The sequence below is a fragment of the Ictidomys tridecemlineatus genome, chromosome 11 (genome assembly GCF_052094955.1).
Source record: "Ictidomys tridecemlineatus isolate mIctTri1 chromosome 11, mIctTri1.hap1, whole genome shotgun sequence".
Lineage (NCBI taxonomy): Eukaryota > Metazoa > Chordata > Mammalia > Rodentia > Sciuridae > Ictidomys > Ictidomys tridecemlineatus.
Window position 1 is genome coordinate 4,881,539 of NC_135487.1, and position 16,304 is coordinate 4,897,842.

Below are 16,304 nucleotides of genomic sequence, written 5' to 3' on the forward strand. Positions count from 1 at the left end.
AGCCTATGATGAGTACAGTCGGGTCCTTTAGGTCTGGCGGTCCCCGGAGGTCTCCAGTCCAGGTGACAGGTGGCCTTCTCCTCTGCTTTTCCTACTGGCCTCCTTCCCACCTCCTGTCCGTGTCCGCCCAAGGCCCAGGTCCGATCTCCTTCCCTGGGAAACCTTCCTGGCTCCCTTGGTCAGTCGTGCCCCCAGGGGTTTGGTGGAGCCTCCTCCCCCAGGGTGGTGGCCCTCAGCACTGGGTCTGCTTTCTCGGCCTGGAACCTCCTGGGCCCTTGGGGACAGAGATCTGCCTTGTTCCTTTTCCTCTTCCTGCGTCATGTCGAGTGCTGGGTACAGCACTTGCTCGCTGAATGACTGAAGGGTGACACCAAGCCCCGGCCCCCAGGGAGACCCCCAGCCCTGCGCCAGACACAGGGCACAGCCCCCAGCAAGAAGGAGGCTTCCTGCCCAAGGAGCTGGGCCCCTGCCCCCAGGAGCTGCGCGGCCGTGGCTCTCGGCCAGCCCTCTGAAGGCCACGTCAACCGCTGGCGGACCCCACCGGCCACCTTCCTCCAGCCAGGGGGAGTCTCCGGTGACAGCACCTGGAAGGCCGTGGCCCCTGTTGTGGGCAGCATGGCGGAATGGCTGGCTTTCCCCAGTGGCCATTACTGTCCTCCCAGGAGCCGTCGGGCTCCTCCCTCCCCACGCTTTCTGCAGGGTCCCTGGTGACGACAGCAGCCGCTCAGCTGGCTTTGACCCACACAGTGTGAGTAGGACCTCGGGACCTGAGGGCAGGCGCCCTGAGGACTCCTTCTCTCCCCCGTGGCGCCGCGGCTGCAGGGAGTGGATGACAGATGGCACCTCCCTCTGCCTGGGAGACTCTGCCAACCGGAACCTTCCAGGACACGTTGGCCACGCCACGTAGGAACCGTGACCTGATTTGGCCTGTCCTGTGGGAGTTCACCGGAGGGGAGTGACCCCAGATGCGGTAGGAGGTGGATTGACCTGGGTCCTGCAGGATGGGTGGGGCTGGGGGGCGGAGGATCAGGGCAGCGAGGGCCCGGAAGAACTGGCGGGCAGCAGGCTGCCCAGGGAGCTGGGGGGGACGCTCCTTGCAAAGACACATCCTCGGTTTTCTTCCAGGGCAAAACCGCTCCGAGGTAAGCCTTCCGAATCCCCCTCCTGGGAGGAGGCCTCCCCAGCGATTCATTCTAGTTCCGGGGACATGCAGCGACCCTCATCTGTAGCTTTTTCTTTGCTGTGGACAGGGATGAGCTATTTCTGCCCTGTTTGCATCACAGAATCATCCAATTCTGGTGCATGGACGAGAGGAGGGCATCAGCGGCCGGGTGTCCTCAGCAGAATGATGGTCAGGGCACCTTATGTGACCTACGTCCCTGTCCAAGAGTCACCTCCGGGACACGGTGACAGCATGTCACTGTGCTTTGTGCACGAACCAAGCTAACGACCGAGTGCTTCTGGTGAAGCCGGACCAGGATCCTTAGCAGGAATTTAAAAGTGTCCTTGTCCCCCCAACACAGGCCACACTCTTCTCTGTCCCTTCCACGGACTCACACCGCCTCTGTACCCATGAGTTAGGGGACCAAACTGTCTCCTCCCTGGGGCGGCATTTCAGGAAAACACCGAGATGAGCGTCCCCGTTGCCTGGCCAGGGAAACCCTCGTTGCCATCTGACTCGTGGGGCCCACAGCAAACCAGCGGAGCCCGCTCCCGGCAGGCCCCTGCGGCTGTCCGTCCAGATGCCGCTCTGGGCTTCCAGGGAGCGAGGGAAGAACAATGGCTTCGCTTCACCCACAGATGACTAAAGCACCTTCTCGGGGCCAAGAAGCGCAGGTGCAGATGTTTTCTCTGTGTGCTGCGTTTTGTGGGCTGCAAACTCCTATCAGGGGTGATCAGAGGCTCCGGGCGAGCGGCTCTGCGGACTGGAGACGTATTTCATGAACTCCAGCGTGAGGCGCCCGGGATGAATCACACACAGGGGCCCGCTCCCCACCAGAGGACGCGTCTGTCGGCCTGAAGAAGCACGTGCACACCCAGATCCTAAAGCTGCTCGGGCCCTGAGGAGGAGGTGGCCATCAGACGGATTAGCTGTCGACCCCACTTCCCGAGTGACATCGAAATGCGAGATCCCATCGGAGAGAAGAAGGGCTCCAGGGGGAGCCTGGGGAGCATGCGGGGGGCCTGGCCCACGGTCCTGGGCAGCCCACCCTGCTCTGTTGAGATCCCCCTGTGGGCATCCTGGGCTGAGCCCTCTCCTCCTACCCTACCCAGAACCCCCCCCCTGCACTCCGGGTCCCTTCTCATCCCAGGCACTCCCAGGACAAACTCCAACCAGGGCTGCGCGTCACCCTAGCCACGACATGGTGGCTGAGGCCTGGCCTGGCAGGGCTGGGGTGTTGAACACGGACTGGGAGGTGCTGGACTTCCGAAAGCTTTGCAATAACATTTCACAGCCCGCCTCTCCTGTCCCGTGAGCACAGTCCCTCCAGGGTGTCATTCTTCTCCGCGTCCCCCACCCCACCTGCGCGTCACGAGAGAGCGCTTCAGGGCGGGAGGTAGAATTTTCCACCCGAGGGTCAGCCTCTGTTATTTCGTCTTCTCTGAAATGGATGAAATCGAAAGCTCTTGGAGGCTCCTGGGACGGACACTCTGGAGAGATCTAATCGTGGCCGTCATGTGAGATGAGTCAGTGATGGGGAATTTTATAGGTAAAGATGAGTCACGCAACACTCAGTGGCCAGGTCACTGTGGCTTCCTCCTCTGCCCTGGAGGGGTCCCAGCTTCCCTCTGAGCCTGGCTGAGGGGTAGCCCCAGGCTCCGGGGGGCCTTCCTGGCCTCTGCCTCCCCCTCTCAGAGCCGTCGCCGTCTGGCTGGCTGTGGTCTTCGCTGGTGACTCGTGAAGTCAGGCTGAAAGACTGCAATGGAGACCTGGGGTTTAATGCCATCAACAGCCAGTGCAAAACCCGCCCCGTCTACGGGGACGGTTCATCCTACGATGAGCAAGAGAAACAGGAGGAGAAAGGACAGAGTGAGAGAGAGAGAGAGAGGAAGCTTCTGGCATGTCCCCAGCATTTCACCCACAAACTGGTTTAGGCCAGTGAGACAGGATGTTCTGCAGAGCAAAGATCATGTGACCACCGTGAGCAAACAGATGGTGTATCATTAACAAACTGCAAGACGGCGGTTCCCGGTCTCTCCAGGGTGTCAGCGACCGAGGCGATTTAATTAAAAACATAACAAAAATAAAATAAGAAGTGACCAGGGCCAAAGTCTCCTCCTATTCAAACTCAACCTGGTCAAGAATGTGGAAGGGGCGGTCCCTCTGATGCCCGGCCACCACCTGCCCCAGGACGGTGACTGGTCTGCGGACCGTCTGCACCATCAGTCCTCCAGTTAGTTATCAGCATCCTGATGGTCACTGTGGCTGCAGTGGGGGTGGAGGGTGGCTCCAGGACAAGATGGGGACGGCTCCCTGCCCAGCAAGCAAGCCGAAGGGAGCCCAGAGCCTCAGGACCAGGAGAGGGTGTGCAGGGAAGCCTCACTATGCACTAGCAGTGGCCAGGGTCACCCTGGGTCTGAGCAGCAGCTTCCAGCTGGGCCAGGAGCCCGTGTAGGAGCTGTTGGAAGACCCCGAGCCCCATCGATGGCATTATCCCAGCAGATCTCAGGCCTCCGGGTCACAAGCCATGGCCAGGGGTGAGTTGTGGGGACTCAAGACTCAGCAAAGTCCCTGCTCCACGTCGGCCCATGGTGGTGGACCGCTCACTGAAGTCAGTTCAGGTTGTCACCTGGAGTCACCTGGAGGTCTGGCTTAGCACTTCCCGGGGGCGAGGAATGAATGGGAAGACAGGAGAATGCCCAGGACCCGCGGACAGGGCTCCGCGCTGCTCTCCAACCAGGACCTTCGGCTGAGGGAGCACCGGGCAGGGCCGTCAGTGGGTGAGCCTGGGCTCCCTGGGGGCTGCAGATGGAGGAGCAAAGAGGACAGGGACAGACAGGGGCAGGGAGGAGGGAAAGAGCCCAGACCAGCAGGGAACAGGGAGAAGTTCCACAGAGTCACAGAGCGGGCTCAAAGCTAGTGGTGGTGGGGGACACGGGGGCGGGGTGCAGCTTGCAGAGAACCATGTGGCCGACGTCATGGGCTTGATCCACAGGCAACGAGGAGCTGGAACTGAGGCCACGAGAGGGTTGGCCCTCCCTCCATATCCATGGGTGCCGGTCCAGGGATCCACCTAACGCTGTCAAAGATACCAGGAAAAGAATCGCATCTGTACTGAGTGCGTGCGGACTTTATTTTTGTCATCATTCCCCAACAACCCAGCGCAACAGGGGTCTGCCAGCACGCACACACACGGCACTGGGAATGACACAACCCAGGGGCGACTTAACGTAGAGCGGAGGGAACCCGTAGGTCGTGTGCCAACACTTAATTAATATCCATTAATCCAAGGGACTGGAGCATCGATGGATTCCAGCATCTGGAGCCTGTCCACCCGGCCACGGGCTGCTCGTGCCAAGGGCCTGAGGTGGGAATGAGTCTGGTGTGTTTTAGGAAATCAGGTCAGTGGGGCTGGGGTGTGGGGAACAAGAAATGAGTGTCAGGGATGTTGACAGGAGCAAGATCAAGTGCCTGTTGAGAAACCTGGTCGTTGTGGGCCTGCGGACAATGCAGCATCGGGGAATCTGTACAAAAAGAGCAATTTACCTCCAGTCAACAGACCCACGAGCAAAGGAAGCTTTGGCCATATTGTCACAGAGTCAAAGGAATATGAACTCACACGTCTGAAGTTGTAACAGACTGTCCAGGGCTTGTGGTTCATGCTTTATGGCTGCCTGCTTTAACCAACGTCAGCCAACCCCTGCAGGTCCCACAGGCTGAGATTCTGGGACTTCTACTCTTCTTAAGTGCTTTGCTGCAAATGCCAACACCAATTAATCATTCTACAGCCACAATTAATAATCCTGCGTGCGTTATAAAAAATGGCAGTTTCTTTGCGCCCACATAACACAGACGCTCTCACGGTGTGTACGCACTTGTACGCACCGAGCATGACTGGAATGTCTTCCCCAGGGACTTGAAGTCTAACTCATAATGACCTGAGAGAAAAAATACGCCTTATTTGGGGAAGCTCTGTTTGATCTAGCTGTGGAATCCAGACAGATGGAGCTGTGTTTATTAACCAGCCTCCACAGAAATGCTTGGCCCTTGGAGAGATGTCAGAGCTGTACGTTTCTTGCTGCAGGTGCTCAACCATCCCGGTGAGCTAGACCTCCAGACAGAAGCGAGACTGGGTAGGATCGGCCATGAGCAAGGGCTTTGGTCACCAGGGCTCTGTTCCCCCTGTGTGGGCTTGCCAATTGCAGAACTGGGATGCCACCCAAATCTCTGTTGCTGATCATCTATCTGTAAAAACCCATGTCCTGGGCTGGGGATGCAGCTCAGTTGGTAGGGTGCTTGCCTCTCATGCACAAGGCCCTGGGTTCAATCCCCAGCACCACCAAAAAGAAAGAAAAGCTCATGTCCCTCTCCTCTTTTCCAGTAAGGCTTCTTCCAAGAATCCCTTTAAATTTTCCCACCTTAAAGTGATCATTTCCTTCAGTATTTTTTAAGAAGATATTATTCAGATAATATTGATATTTGATCTATATTCAAATAATACTGATACTTAAAAATATCAAATGTAACACCTGCGGGAATAAGAGTCTATAATCGGAGTCCTGGAGCCAACACTCAGAGCAGGACCAACTCACATAACTTGCCCCTGCATCAAACACTTGGCAAAGAGGGTTCGTGAGCCTTCTCCACTCACTGCCCTGAACCCAGAGGTAACTGCAAGTTTAAATTTTGTGTTTATCATGCCATTGCTTTTTTTTAAAAGTTGTGTGATTTCTTTCCAAATGTACTTTTTAAATTAAAGTATAATTCATATGCAAAAAAAAGGAGCAGATTTTAAGCATATAGTTTGAGGCATTTTGAAAAATGTTGCGCCCCTGGACCTACAAGCTCATACAGGAAATGCATCCTGCATTCCTGTCACCAGGAGCCCTTTATGGCCTCCAGCCCATACCAGAGCCCCTCCCCGCCACAGACACTGTTTTCTTGGTCTTCATTTTGCCTGAGAACTGCGCACAAATGGATCATAATATATATATATATATATGATGGAATATGTATATGTTAGCATATGTATATATTATACATAGATAGAAGATGTATATATACAGATAGGATATATAGGCATATATTTTCTACATGTATATTAACATATATTTTATTTATATATATATAACATATATATATGGCAGCCATGCCTGTAATTCTAGCAACTCTGGAGGCTGAGGCAGGAGGATTGCCAAGTTCAAAGCCAGCTTCAGCAACTCAGCAAGACCCTGTCTCAAAAAAGAAAAAAAATGGCTGAGGATGTAGCGCAGGGGTAGTGCCCAGTATCAAAACAAAGTAGAGTCATAAAAACGAAGAGCCATGGGGCGGAGTCTGGGGAAGAAAGAGTGTCAAACATGAAGCCCCTGAGTCCTCACCCAAGTCCCCTCCTGGCCTCGGTGTGGGGCAATGTGCAGGGCGCTGCTGGGCCAGGAAGCTTGGCCACGCTCCAGCTCCAGGTGCTGGTGGTGGCCTGGATACACAGGCAAGACCGCTGGGCGGTATGCACGTCACTGCTCCTGGTCTCCGAGGATGTCAGGTGGCACCAACCCTCTGATGGCTTGGCTGGTCTTGACCACTTGGCCAGCCCCACCTTAGTCATCTCATTAGCATAGACTCAGGTGTGGTCCAAGAGGCCCACCATGAGTCGTTCCATTAATAGGACTATCGGGTGTGGCCCAAGTGGCCCACCAGGAATAACCAAGGCATTCCTGTTACTCAAGAAATTTCAAGGGTTCGAGGCAACCTCCCAGGTGTTGAAACAAAAGGTAGGACATTTTTTTTTTCCAGTACTGGAGATTGAACCCAGGGTTTTGAGATCCAACCCCACCTCCAAAGACTAACTTTCCCATGCCCGGAGAAGAGCCATCCAATGGTGAGCCCTGCTGACTCACATGATTCTTACCCACCAATCAGACTAGTCCTGCTGACTCACATGATCCTTACCCACCAATCAGACTAGTCCTGCTGACTCACATGATCCTTACCCACCAATCAGACTAGTCCTACTGACTCACATGATCCTTACCCACCAATCAGAAAACACCCCGTGCCAACTGTCAAACCTTGAACTGTTAAACTGTCATAACTGTCAAACCGCCCCTGGCTCTATAAATATGCAGAGCTGTTCCTCAATAAAAGGGCACTTCGACGAGCCTTGTCCAGTCGTTCCTTCACAGGGTGCCTACCACTGAGCTACATCTGCGGCCCTTTGTGTATCTTGTTTTGAGACTGGGTCTCGCTAAGTTTTTCTGAGGCTGGCCTCGAACTTGTGATCCTCCTGCCACCGTCTCTGGGTCGCTGGGATTACAGGTGGGTGCCGCGCCCACAGCAGGAATCTAAATTCTCTGCTACACAGTAACATGGGTTTTCCACTGTTTTAACAACACCCTTGCTAAAACGTTGCTGGATCCTTTTTGCTAATCTTTAAGTGGATTTTCCATCTGTGTCTGTGAATGAGGTTGCTTAGGACTTTCCTTTCTCTACCTTGTCCTTCGCTAGTGTGAGTTCATAGAGTGAGCTGGAGAGTGTTTTCTCCCTCTGTGCTGGGAGGATTCTTGTTAGATTGAGCAATCAGTTCCCTGAAAGATTTGCTGTGAAATCTGACTTGTGTGGTTGTGGCCAGAATTTCAATACCATTTCAATTTCTTTAATAATTCTAGGATCATTCAAGTTTCCTATTTCTTCTTGAGTCAACATGAATGTTATATTTTTCTAGGAATATTTCTCTTGGATATAATTTTCAAAGCTATCCATGAAATTATTTCTTGTATTTTCTTTTTATTATCATTTTTATTTTTCAGGGTTTTTTTTCTTTCTTTTTTGGTACTAGGGACGGAACAGGGCCTCACACATGCTAAGCACATTCTTTATCACTGAACTACACCTCAAGCCCTCCTATCAGTTTAATCTCTGCTGTGTTTATAGTTAAATATCATATACTGTGGTTTGCATGTGTTTGTTCTCCAAAGGCTCATAAGTTGGAAGCTGGGTCTTCAGTGTGGCCATATTGAGGTTGCAGGACCTTTAAGAGGTGGGGCCTTGGGAGAGGCCTTTAGGTCTTTGGGTGTTCTGCTCTCAGAAGGGATGAAGGTGATTTCCTGGGACTCCCATTTGGTTCTCAAGAGAGTGAGTTATTATAAGCTTGAACCTGGCCCAGGTGCAGTGGTGCACACCTGAAATCCCAGTGTCCCAGGAGGCTGAGGTAAGAGGATTTCAATTTCTAGGCCAGCCTGGGCAATTTAGCAAGACTCTGTCTCAAAATAAAATAAACATCAAAAGAGCAAGACATGTAGCTCTGTGGTTAAGTGCCCCTGGGTTCAATCCCCACACTGCCAACACCTAAGTGAAATGAAATAATACTGATAATAATAGTAGTGAGCCTGCCACATAAGTCACACTCTTCCTCCCCATCTTTCTCTTGTACATGCTGTTTGTCGTGAAATCATCACCAGAGCCTAGCTGATGCCAGCACCATGCCCTTCAACCTGCACAACTGTGAACTAAATCAACCTTCTTCTTTATAGAGCTACCCAGCCTCAGGCATTTAATTATAGTAATGCAAGGTGGACTAATACACCTATTTTCTTCTTTAATATCTTCTCTTTTCTCATTCTTTGATATGAATGGTTCCCCCCATTTTTAGTTGGAGTTAGCTTATTGATATTCAGCCTCTATTATTTGCAAATAATATGTGTATTTAAGACTATTCATTTCCTTCTGAACACAACTTTCCCTATAATATAAAAGTTCTACATGGTTTTATTATCGTTTGAGTATTTTTAAGTTTTCATTACAATTTGTTTGTGAAACATGGATTATTTAGAATTCTGTTTTTAAATCCCACAATATGGAAACATCTTAATTTACATTTTGTTGTTGACTTCTACTCTGTTACATTTTGGTCAGGCTAGGGATGTAGATCAGTGGTAGAGCATTTGTCTACCAAGTATGAGCCCTGGGTTCATTCCCAGTACCAAAGAATAATTTTTTTAATCACATTTTGTTCAAAGAAGTGATAGGTAAGAAAACTACTGTTATAAAATGGGTTGGGGGTGGGGAGGGCTTAATTTGTGTCCATTTGAAAGATTTTTTAAATCAAATTGTCCAAACATATTCATTATTTTTTGCTCTAATTAACCTACCAATTGCTGAGAGAGAAATATTCTCATGTCTTTATAGTGAATTGAAACATTTTGCATTATATTCTCAGAGTGTGAGTGTGTGTGTGTATGTATGTATTTGTGTGTGTGTGTGTGTGTGAGAGAGAGAGAGAGAGAGAGAGAGAGAGAGAGAGAGAGAAGTTGACGTCGTCATGCCAGTTCTCTTGCTGAGTACTTTCCTGGAGTGTCTTTTCCCTCCTCTTATCCTCAGTGTTTCTGGTTCACCTCGCTGTGTGTTCTCCCAGCAGTTTCTCCTGGTGGGATGGCCTCTGCCTTTTAACTCGTGGGTTTAACCCGTGTATGTTTGGTAGGTAGTGAATATTGTAACGTAGGGTTTCCCTCCATCTTAGCACCAGGGTGTTGCACAGCGAGACCAAGTTCGTCCCTCCCTGCCCCTCACCAGAGCCTGTGCCCTGACATTTGGGGACATTGCTGTCTTAGGCTCTCCCTCAATAGTGCATCTATTAACATTTTTGCATCTTGAGAAAATGCTATTCTCTGGTTAAGTATAGAGAGGAAACCAAATCCTTGGGAAATGGGTGAACTCACATAATCCACAAAGCTTTTCTCAGAAACCCCAACAGGCAGCGTGGTGCTGGGGGAAGCAAAGGGTCGAGTCCTCCTCCGCCCCTTCCAGCTGCGTGATTCGGGTGAATTCCTTAAGCTCTCCAACTGTTTCTCCTTCTGGAAACCAAGAACGATCATACCTGGACTCTTGGCAGGCAAGAGAGAGTCTGGACACAGCAGGTGCTCAGTAGACGTCCCCCTCCCTTCCCTCCCTTCCCTGGCCTGTGGCCCTGACGACAACGAGAACATCTCCTAAGACCACAAATGAGAGGCAGCGGCACGGTCTCACTGGGTAGAATCCTTCCTGACTTTGGTGATTCATGCAACACCAAAAAGATGCCCAAGGTCCCAGCTGACAAAGACGTGGCAAATCCACGCTGGCCGCCTCTCACCGCCGTCCCTGCTGGTGCCCCCTGTGGAACTCCCCTTCTGAACTGCGCTGTCCGTGAGGCTGAGAGATGGCGGGGCTGGGGCACTGCCGGGCCTGCTCTCTGTAGGTGGCCATGTGGGTGCAGCCCAGGCCACGGGTACGAGTTTGACTTGGTCTGTTGACCTCCCAGGGTTTCGAGCTTGATTTGATCTGTTGGCTGCAAAAATCCTCGGCCCTGGTGAGCTCAGCCAGGACCACGGCCGCCGAGGTGACCCATGGCCGCTGAGGTCACCCGTTCCGCGACCTGTATCAGGAGTTAAGAGTGTGAACAATGGTCCTTGGCCATGAACATCTGCACTAGGAGCTAAATTCCTTCTCCCTCTGCCCATCTCTCGGGCGGAGCTGTGACTCAGCTGCTGGCCTGTCACGTCACCTGCCGGTGGCTCTGGGGCTTGGAGTCGGTGTGGAGGCGCGGAGGGCAGGGTGGGCAGGCGCGGCTGGCTCGCTGGGCCCTTCCGCTGCTCTGTGTGTGGTTGGCGGTCTCCACGGTTCAGAGTCCAGAGCAGTGTCCTCAGGTCAAGAAAAGACCCTTGAGGAGGACAAAGAAGGACGGGAGTCATGACCAACTCTGCTGCTTGAAGAAACCATCTTAACAGTCCAGAAGGTTCTCGTGCTCCACACTTTGTTTCTTGAGGTCTGACTTTTCTCCCTTCATCATTTTGAGAATCGAGTTGCTTAAAAGCAGTAAATCACGGGTTAAGACTCCCTGGAACAATCCAATAATGACAGGAACAGCGCACAGAACCCACTCCAGCGCAGACGCGTCCTGAAGCACCGGGGGCATTCCCCCGCTGAGCTCTTGCCACAGCCCGTGGCGCAGGTCCCCACCTCCCATCTCGCGGCTGTGGAGACCAGGGATCCGGGAAGCTCCTCCCGGGGCACACGCCCACTGAGCACGCACCCCAGGCCACAGCCACATGGTCCCGGACCTGGGATGGTCCCAAGTTGAGCTTTGGCCCAGTATTTGGCCAAAATCTATTATTTTGGGGTGGGAACCAGACGCCCACCCCGACAGGTCCTGTCTCCCTTGAACCTGGCGCGTGGGGCACAGGCTGGGGCCGTCCCTGAGAGTCAGGGTCAGGGTCACAGATGAGGATGTGGTCAGGGCATTGCACACTGTGGGTCTGTTGCCTTTTAAAATACAGGAAGGTGCTTGGGATGCCCCCCTGGAGAAAATACCTCCAAGGCGCTGTTATCTTCCAATTCTGTCACCCCAAGAAGATACACGTGCTACTACTTCAAGTAAAAACTGCTACAGTAACTGATGACCTGAGAGACGGGGATCTTGTGCCAAGACACCGAAGAAGAACATCCCAAAGGTAAATAAAGAGGGAAACAGGTGGGCCACAGGCAGAGCGAAGACGGGCCACTGTTGGCTAACCCTAGGAAGAGCACATGCCACAAAGGTGTCAGAAGTGCACATGGGGGCTGGGGATGTGGCTCAAGCGGTAGCGCGCTCGCCTGGCATGCGTGTGTCCCCGGGTTGGATCCTCAGCACCACATACCAACAAAGATGTTGTGTCTGCCGAGAACTAAAAACAAATAAATATTAAAAATTCTCTCTCTCTCTCTCTCTCTCTCTCTCTCTCTCTCTCTCTCTCTCTCTTTAAAAAAAAAAAAAGTGCACATGGCAGTCGGTGAGGTCGATGACATCGTCCTCCCGACTGTCCTGGGATAGGTCAGCGATTTGCATTTATACTGCGACATCAGACGTCCGAGAGCTGTTTTTAATTTATCGTTATCCATTTAGAGGAGGGGTCCCTTGGAGAAAAGCCCCTTAAGGATATCTTCCTGCCTCGTGGGATGGATTAAAAGGAGAATGTCCAAATTTCACAAAAAGAAAAGTCCAGAACCCAGGGATGTGTCAATGACCCTTATCTGCTCTCTAGACAAAAGGTGCACGAAAGGAAAGCACCAGGGGGAAGTGAGAAGCGTCAAACCAGCCCTGTGGGTCCACCTCCAGCTGGAGGGAGCCTGTGGCCACAGCGCACCTCCCCCGAAGGAGTCCCTAGGGCCCCACGGCAGCCACAGTGGGTCCTTCCACACCGTGAAGCTGAACCTTTCAAAAAAGTTCTGAGTTGAAAATATTAAAAATAAAGCTTCCGACGGCTTATTATGTCCCAGAGGTTGATTTCATGAGAAATATTTATCTGAAGTCAGATATTGGCTCCTGTGGTTAAATATCCAACATGTGGCCCAAATCTGCATTCACTGAACCTCTAATTATTCAAATGTAAAATAAGAATAAAATTTAAAGTCTCCTTGGAACTACAAGACAGTGGTGACAGCAGAGAAAAGTGATCATTCCAATACGGGATGGGGAAGAACTTAACTAGAATTGAGGCCAGAAGGTAAAGAGCATGGGATCCAAGATGACCACAAGCTGAGCAGCAGTTGGCGTAAAAAACAATAAATAAAATGAGCAAGGCTAGTGTGTCTTGGGAGGGGAACTCCTCTTCTGGGTTTTGTGTCAGTCAACAGGGGTTGGCAAGGACATATAGACACTGGGCAGAGTGGAGACCTAATCATGAAAATGGCTTTTCTTAGTGGATAATTAAATAAACTAGAATTGCTTCATCAACAAAACAGTTGATAAAAGGTTATTTTGATTACTTTTTTAAGAATGTGACAGTGTTTGGTTTTGTTGAGCTCCATTTATGGTTCAGGCGGATTCATGTCACGCAACTCCCATGTGCACAGAAGTAAGAGACCATATTGGCTTTGACTGAAGAGTCAGGAAATGCTGACTTTTAGTTGATTTAGGTGAGAAGAGACCAACCAGCAAGCCCGAAGCAGACAAAGACTGAAAAATCACCACAGGCCCAGAAACCACAGGGCCAAACCACCATGGACAGAACCCTCCAAAACTGTGAGCCAAAATAAACCTGCCCTTTTATAAGTTGATTATCTCAGGTATTTTGTTACAGTAATGGAAAGCTGGCTAATGGAGCAGCCTGTATGTGTATTGCCAAAGAAATACTGGGGAGTAAATGTCATAGCTCATTATCTTAGTAGAAGCTATCTTGTTATTCCCACCACCCCGCCCCTCGTGAGAAAAATGTAGCCTCAGGCCGGGGCTGCAGCTCAGTGGTAGAGTGCTTGCCTAGTGTGCACGAGGCCCTGGTTAGATGCCCAGCACCACCAAAGGAAAAATGAAGACAGAAAATTCAGTCTCTACGACTCAAATATAAGGTCTGCAACAAATGTCAAAATCGGCCAATGGATGGATTTAATCTACATTTTAGCAGAAAAGGATCATTGCTTCGCAGTTTCAAATGTGTACACGGATGCAGGGTTAAACCAGAACTGCCGTTTACACCAGCCTTTGGTGGCAGACACCTCTGAACCTGTGTGAAGTCAAGTTTCTCTCATTGAAACAGAAACCAACAAACTTGGGCTGGGGATGCAGCTTAGTGGTACACCCTCACCTAGCAGCCTGAGGCCCTGGGTTGGATCCCTGGCACGGAAAACCAAACAAAACCCTAAAAAAATTTTTTTAATTAATATTTAAATATTTATAAAATGCAACATTATGTCAACATTGTTAGTTTACAATTTATAATCCATAAAAGTCTCATCACTTTGGAAGGCTATGTACAGGTGACCTCTTCTCCCCCAGCACAAACCCCAAGTTGCATGCTGACAGCCCATTATAAATGAGTGGTGTGGAGCCTAATAACTTCAAGAGCAAAATTCTCAGCGTTGTTTCTTGTATTTCCATGGAAAGAAGGAGAAGTGAGTTACGATGGAGTCTGGGTGCATTTTGATGTGCCTGCTAGGTGTGGGCATGGCTGGGGGTCGGGGGCACACCCTGAAAGAGTCCTTAGACGTAGGGGGTTTTAAAAACGGTCCTGAAACAGACAAATACTATATAGATTGTAATATAAATGCATATGTGCACTACATAAATGTCTCCTTTTGCATGCTGCCAAAGATGGCACGAGGTCCACAAGTGGAGACTCAGGATGACCCCACACTTGAAGACAACACTGTTAACGTTTTAATGTAAACATACTTTGCCAGATATTTGCATTAATCACAGTCAATTTTACAACAGTTTATCCTCTCCCAAAAGAAGGCTTTCCCCCAACAGTCAGGGCCCCAGCCCCAGCCCTGTTTGGTATTTTATGAGGAAACCAGGAGCCAGCGGCCGTGGCCCACACCGGAAGTCCCAGCCACTTGGGAAGCTGAGGCAGGAGGGTGGCTCCGGCCAGGAGTCAGAGACAGGCTGCAGAGGGCAGCAGCTGGTCCTACACACACACACACACACACACACACATACACACACACGGCAGGCAGGAGCTCTCAGAGGGTCTCCAGTCAGCCAGGGGACAGGTGGCCAGGCACGAGTCCACCGCAGAGACCCCAGGACGAGCTGATGGTGGTGAGAACTACAAAAGCCGGGAGAGGGGCAGGTCACAGGGAGAAGGAATCAGATGTGGCAGCAGAGTGGACGCTGGAGGAAGGAGGGAGGGGAAGGGCTGGGGACAGCACTGGGCTCCCTGAGGACTCCAGGCAGTGGCCAGCAAGGGAGAACAAAGGCCTCTGGGTCACTGAAGGCAGGACATGGTGGGAGGCCAGCAGTTCAACCCCAGTTTGACCCGCATGGAGGGCGGACTTAGCGTCAGTTACCAACCCAGAAATGAGAGGCCAAAGTGGGAGAGGAAGAGTGGACTCCAGGGGGAGCTCAAGAAGGGCCAGCAGCCCTCCTCCCCTCCCTCCCTCCCCCTCCCTCCCTTCTCCTTTCCATCTCTCCCGTCTCTCTTAGCGAACCCTGTTTTTAAAGATTGTTCCTGTCTCCACTTTGTGCTGCTGCCGGGTGTGTATCGGGGGTAACTTTTAATTAGGTGCAATTTCAAGTTCACCGCGAAGCTGCCACCCAGCAGGAGCTCCCGTGCTGGTCCGGAGGGAGGCCCAGCTCTCCTGGGCTCAGACTGCCTCACACCAGCGCACACATCTGTGCAGGTTCCGTGGGAACCATGGAGGGTGGACGAGGCCCGGGGCCCTGGACACTCAAACACAACCCCATCCCAGTCCCTGTTCCAGTTCCACCGAGCATCCCAGTTCCGTCCCCTGTGGCTTCTCCCCTGGGCCCTCATCCAGGAGGGCAGGGCGTTGAGTCACGGGAAGCTCCTCCGCCTGCGCCTTGCGCAACGGGCCTCCTTATCTCCCGGGCCTTGGGTAACCATGGCTCTGGCCTGCTCCCCCGGAAGTGGGCAGTCCTCTGGGCACCTCCGCAGCGCCTGCCTCTTCTTCCACACCCTTCTCGCCAGCTGCTCCTGTGCTGCAAGTAAGAGCAGTGTCCAGGGATGCGGCGCGTGGCCCGCTGCAGAGCCTGGGCATGGGGCCACCGGCGGCCTCTGTACTGCAGGGCGGGATCACCGGGGCGGCCTCACCCTCTCAGTTCGGTTGTGACCAGGCCATCCTATGGCGGCTGCCTCTCGGGAGTTTTCTGAGGAGTAAACAGATCTGTTATGAGGATGAAATTTCCATATATGCAAAATGTATGTAAATGAGCATATGCTAATGAGTCCACTAGGAGACGTGCTCGGTAAACAGGGCTCCTACATGGGCATCTAGTCCTGGGCCTGGCACGTGGGAGACACTGGCAGGGCACTGTGGGATGGCGGGGTTCCGGCGGAGGAGCATTGGGGAACCTCTCAGCAGTGGGAGGGCACAGAGCAAGGGTGATGGGTGCAACCCAGCATTAGAGACGGACAGGCCACCTTTTCATTCTGCACACTGTGGAGGGGTAGAAGAACCAAGAAAAGACTCATGAGGAAGGAGGAGCTCCAGACACCAGGACACCGCAGTGCTCTGACCTCGGGTGTATGAAGGTGCTGGAGCACAGCTCAAGCCGCAGGCTCGGTGTGGCGAGCTGTATGCGGACCTGCGTCCCCTTGGGGGTCAAAGGGGAGACCTTCAGGTTGCTCCATCTCAGGGACAGTCCACCTTGGACATCACCATCCTCACCATCACCATC

The 16,304-nt window shown here is 52.0% G+C and overlaps 1 long non-coding RNA gene across 1 annotated transcript; it reads left to right on the forward strand.

The window, feature by feature from the left end:
- The first annotated feature begins 1,014 nt into the window (after positions 1–1,014).
- Positions 1,015–7,313, forward strand: LOC144367846 (uncharacterized). Its single transcript, XR_013427363.1, has 2 exons — positions 1,015–3,942; positions 4,158–7,313. It is a non-coding gene; the product is annotated as an uncharacterized LOC144367846 (long non-coding RNA).
- The last annotated feature ends 8,991 nt before the right edge of the window (positions 7,314–16,304 follow it).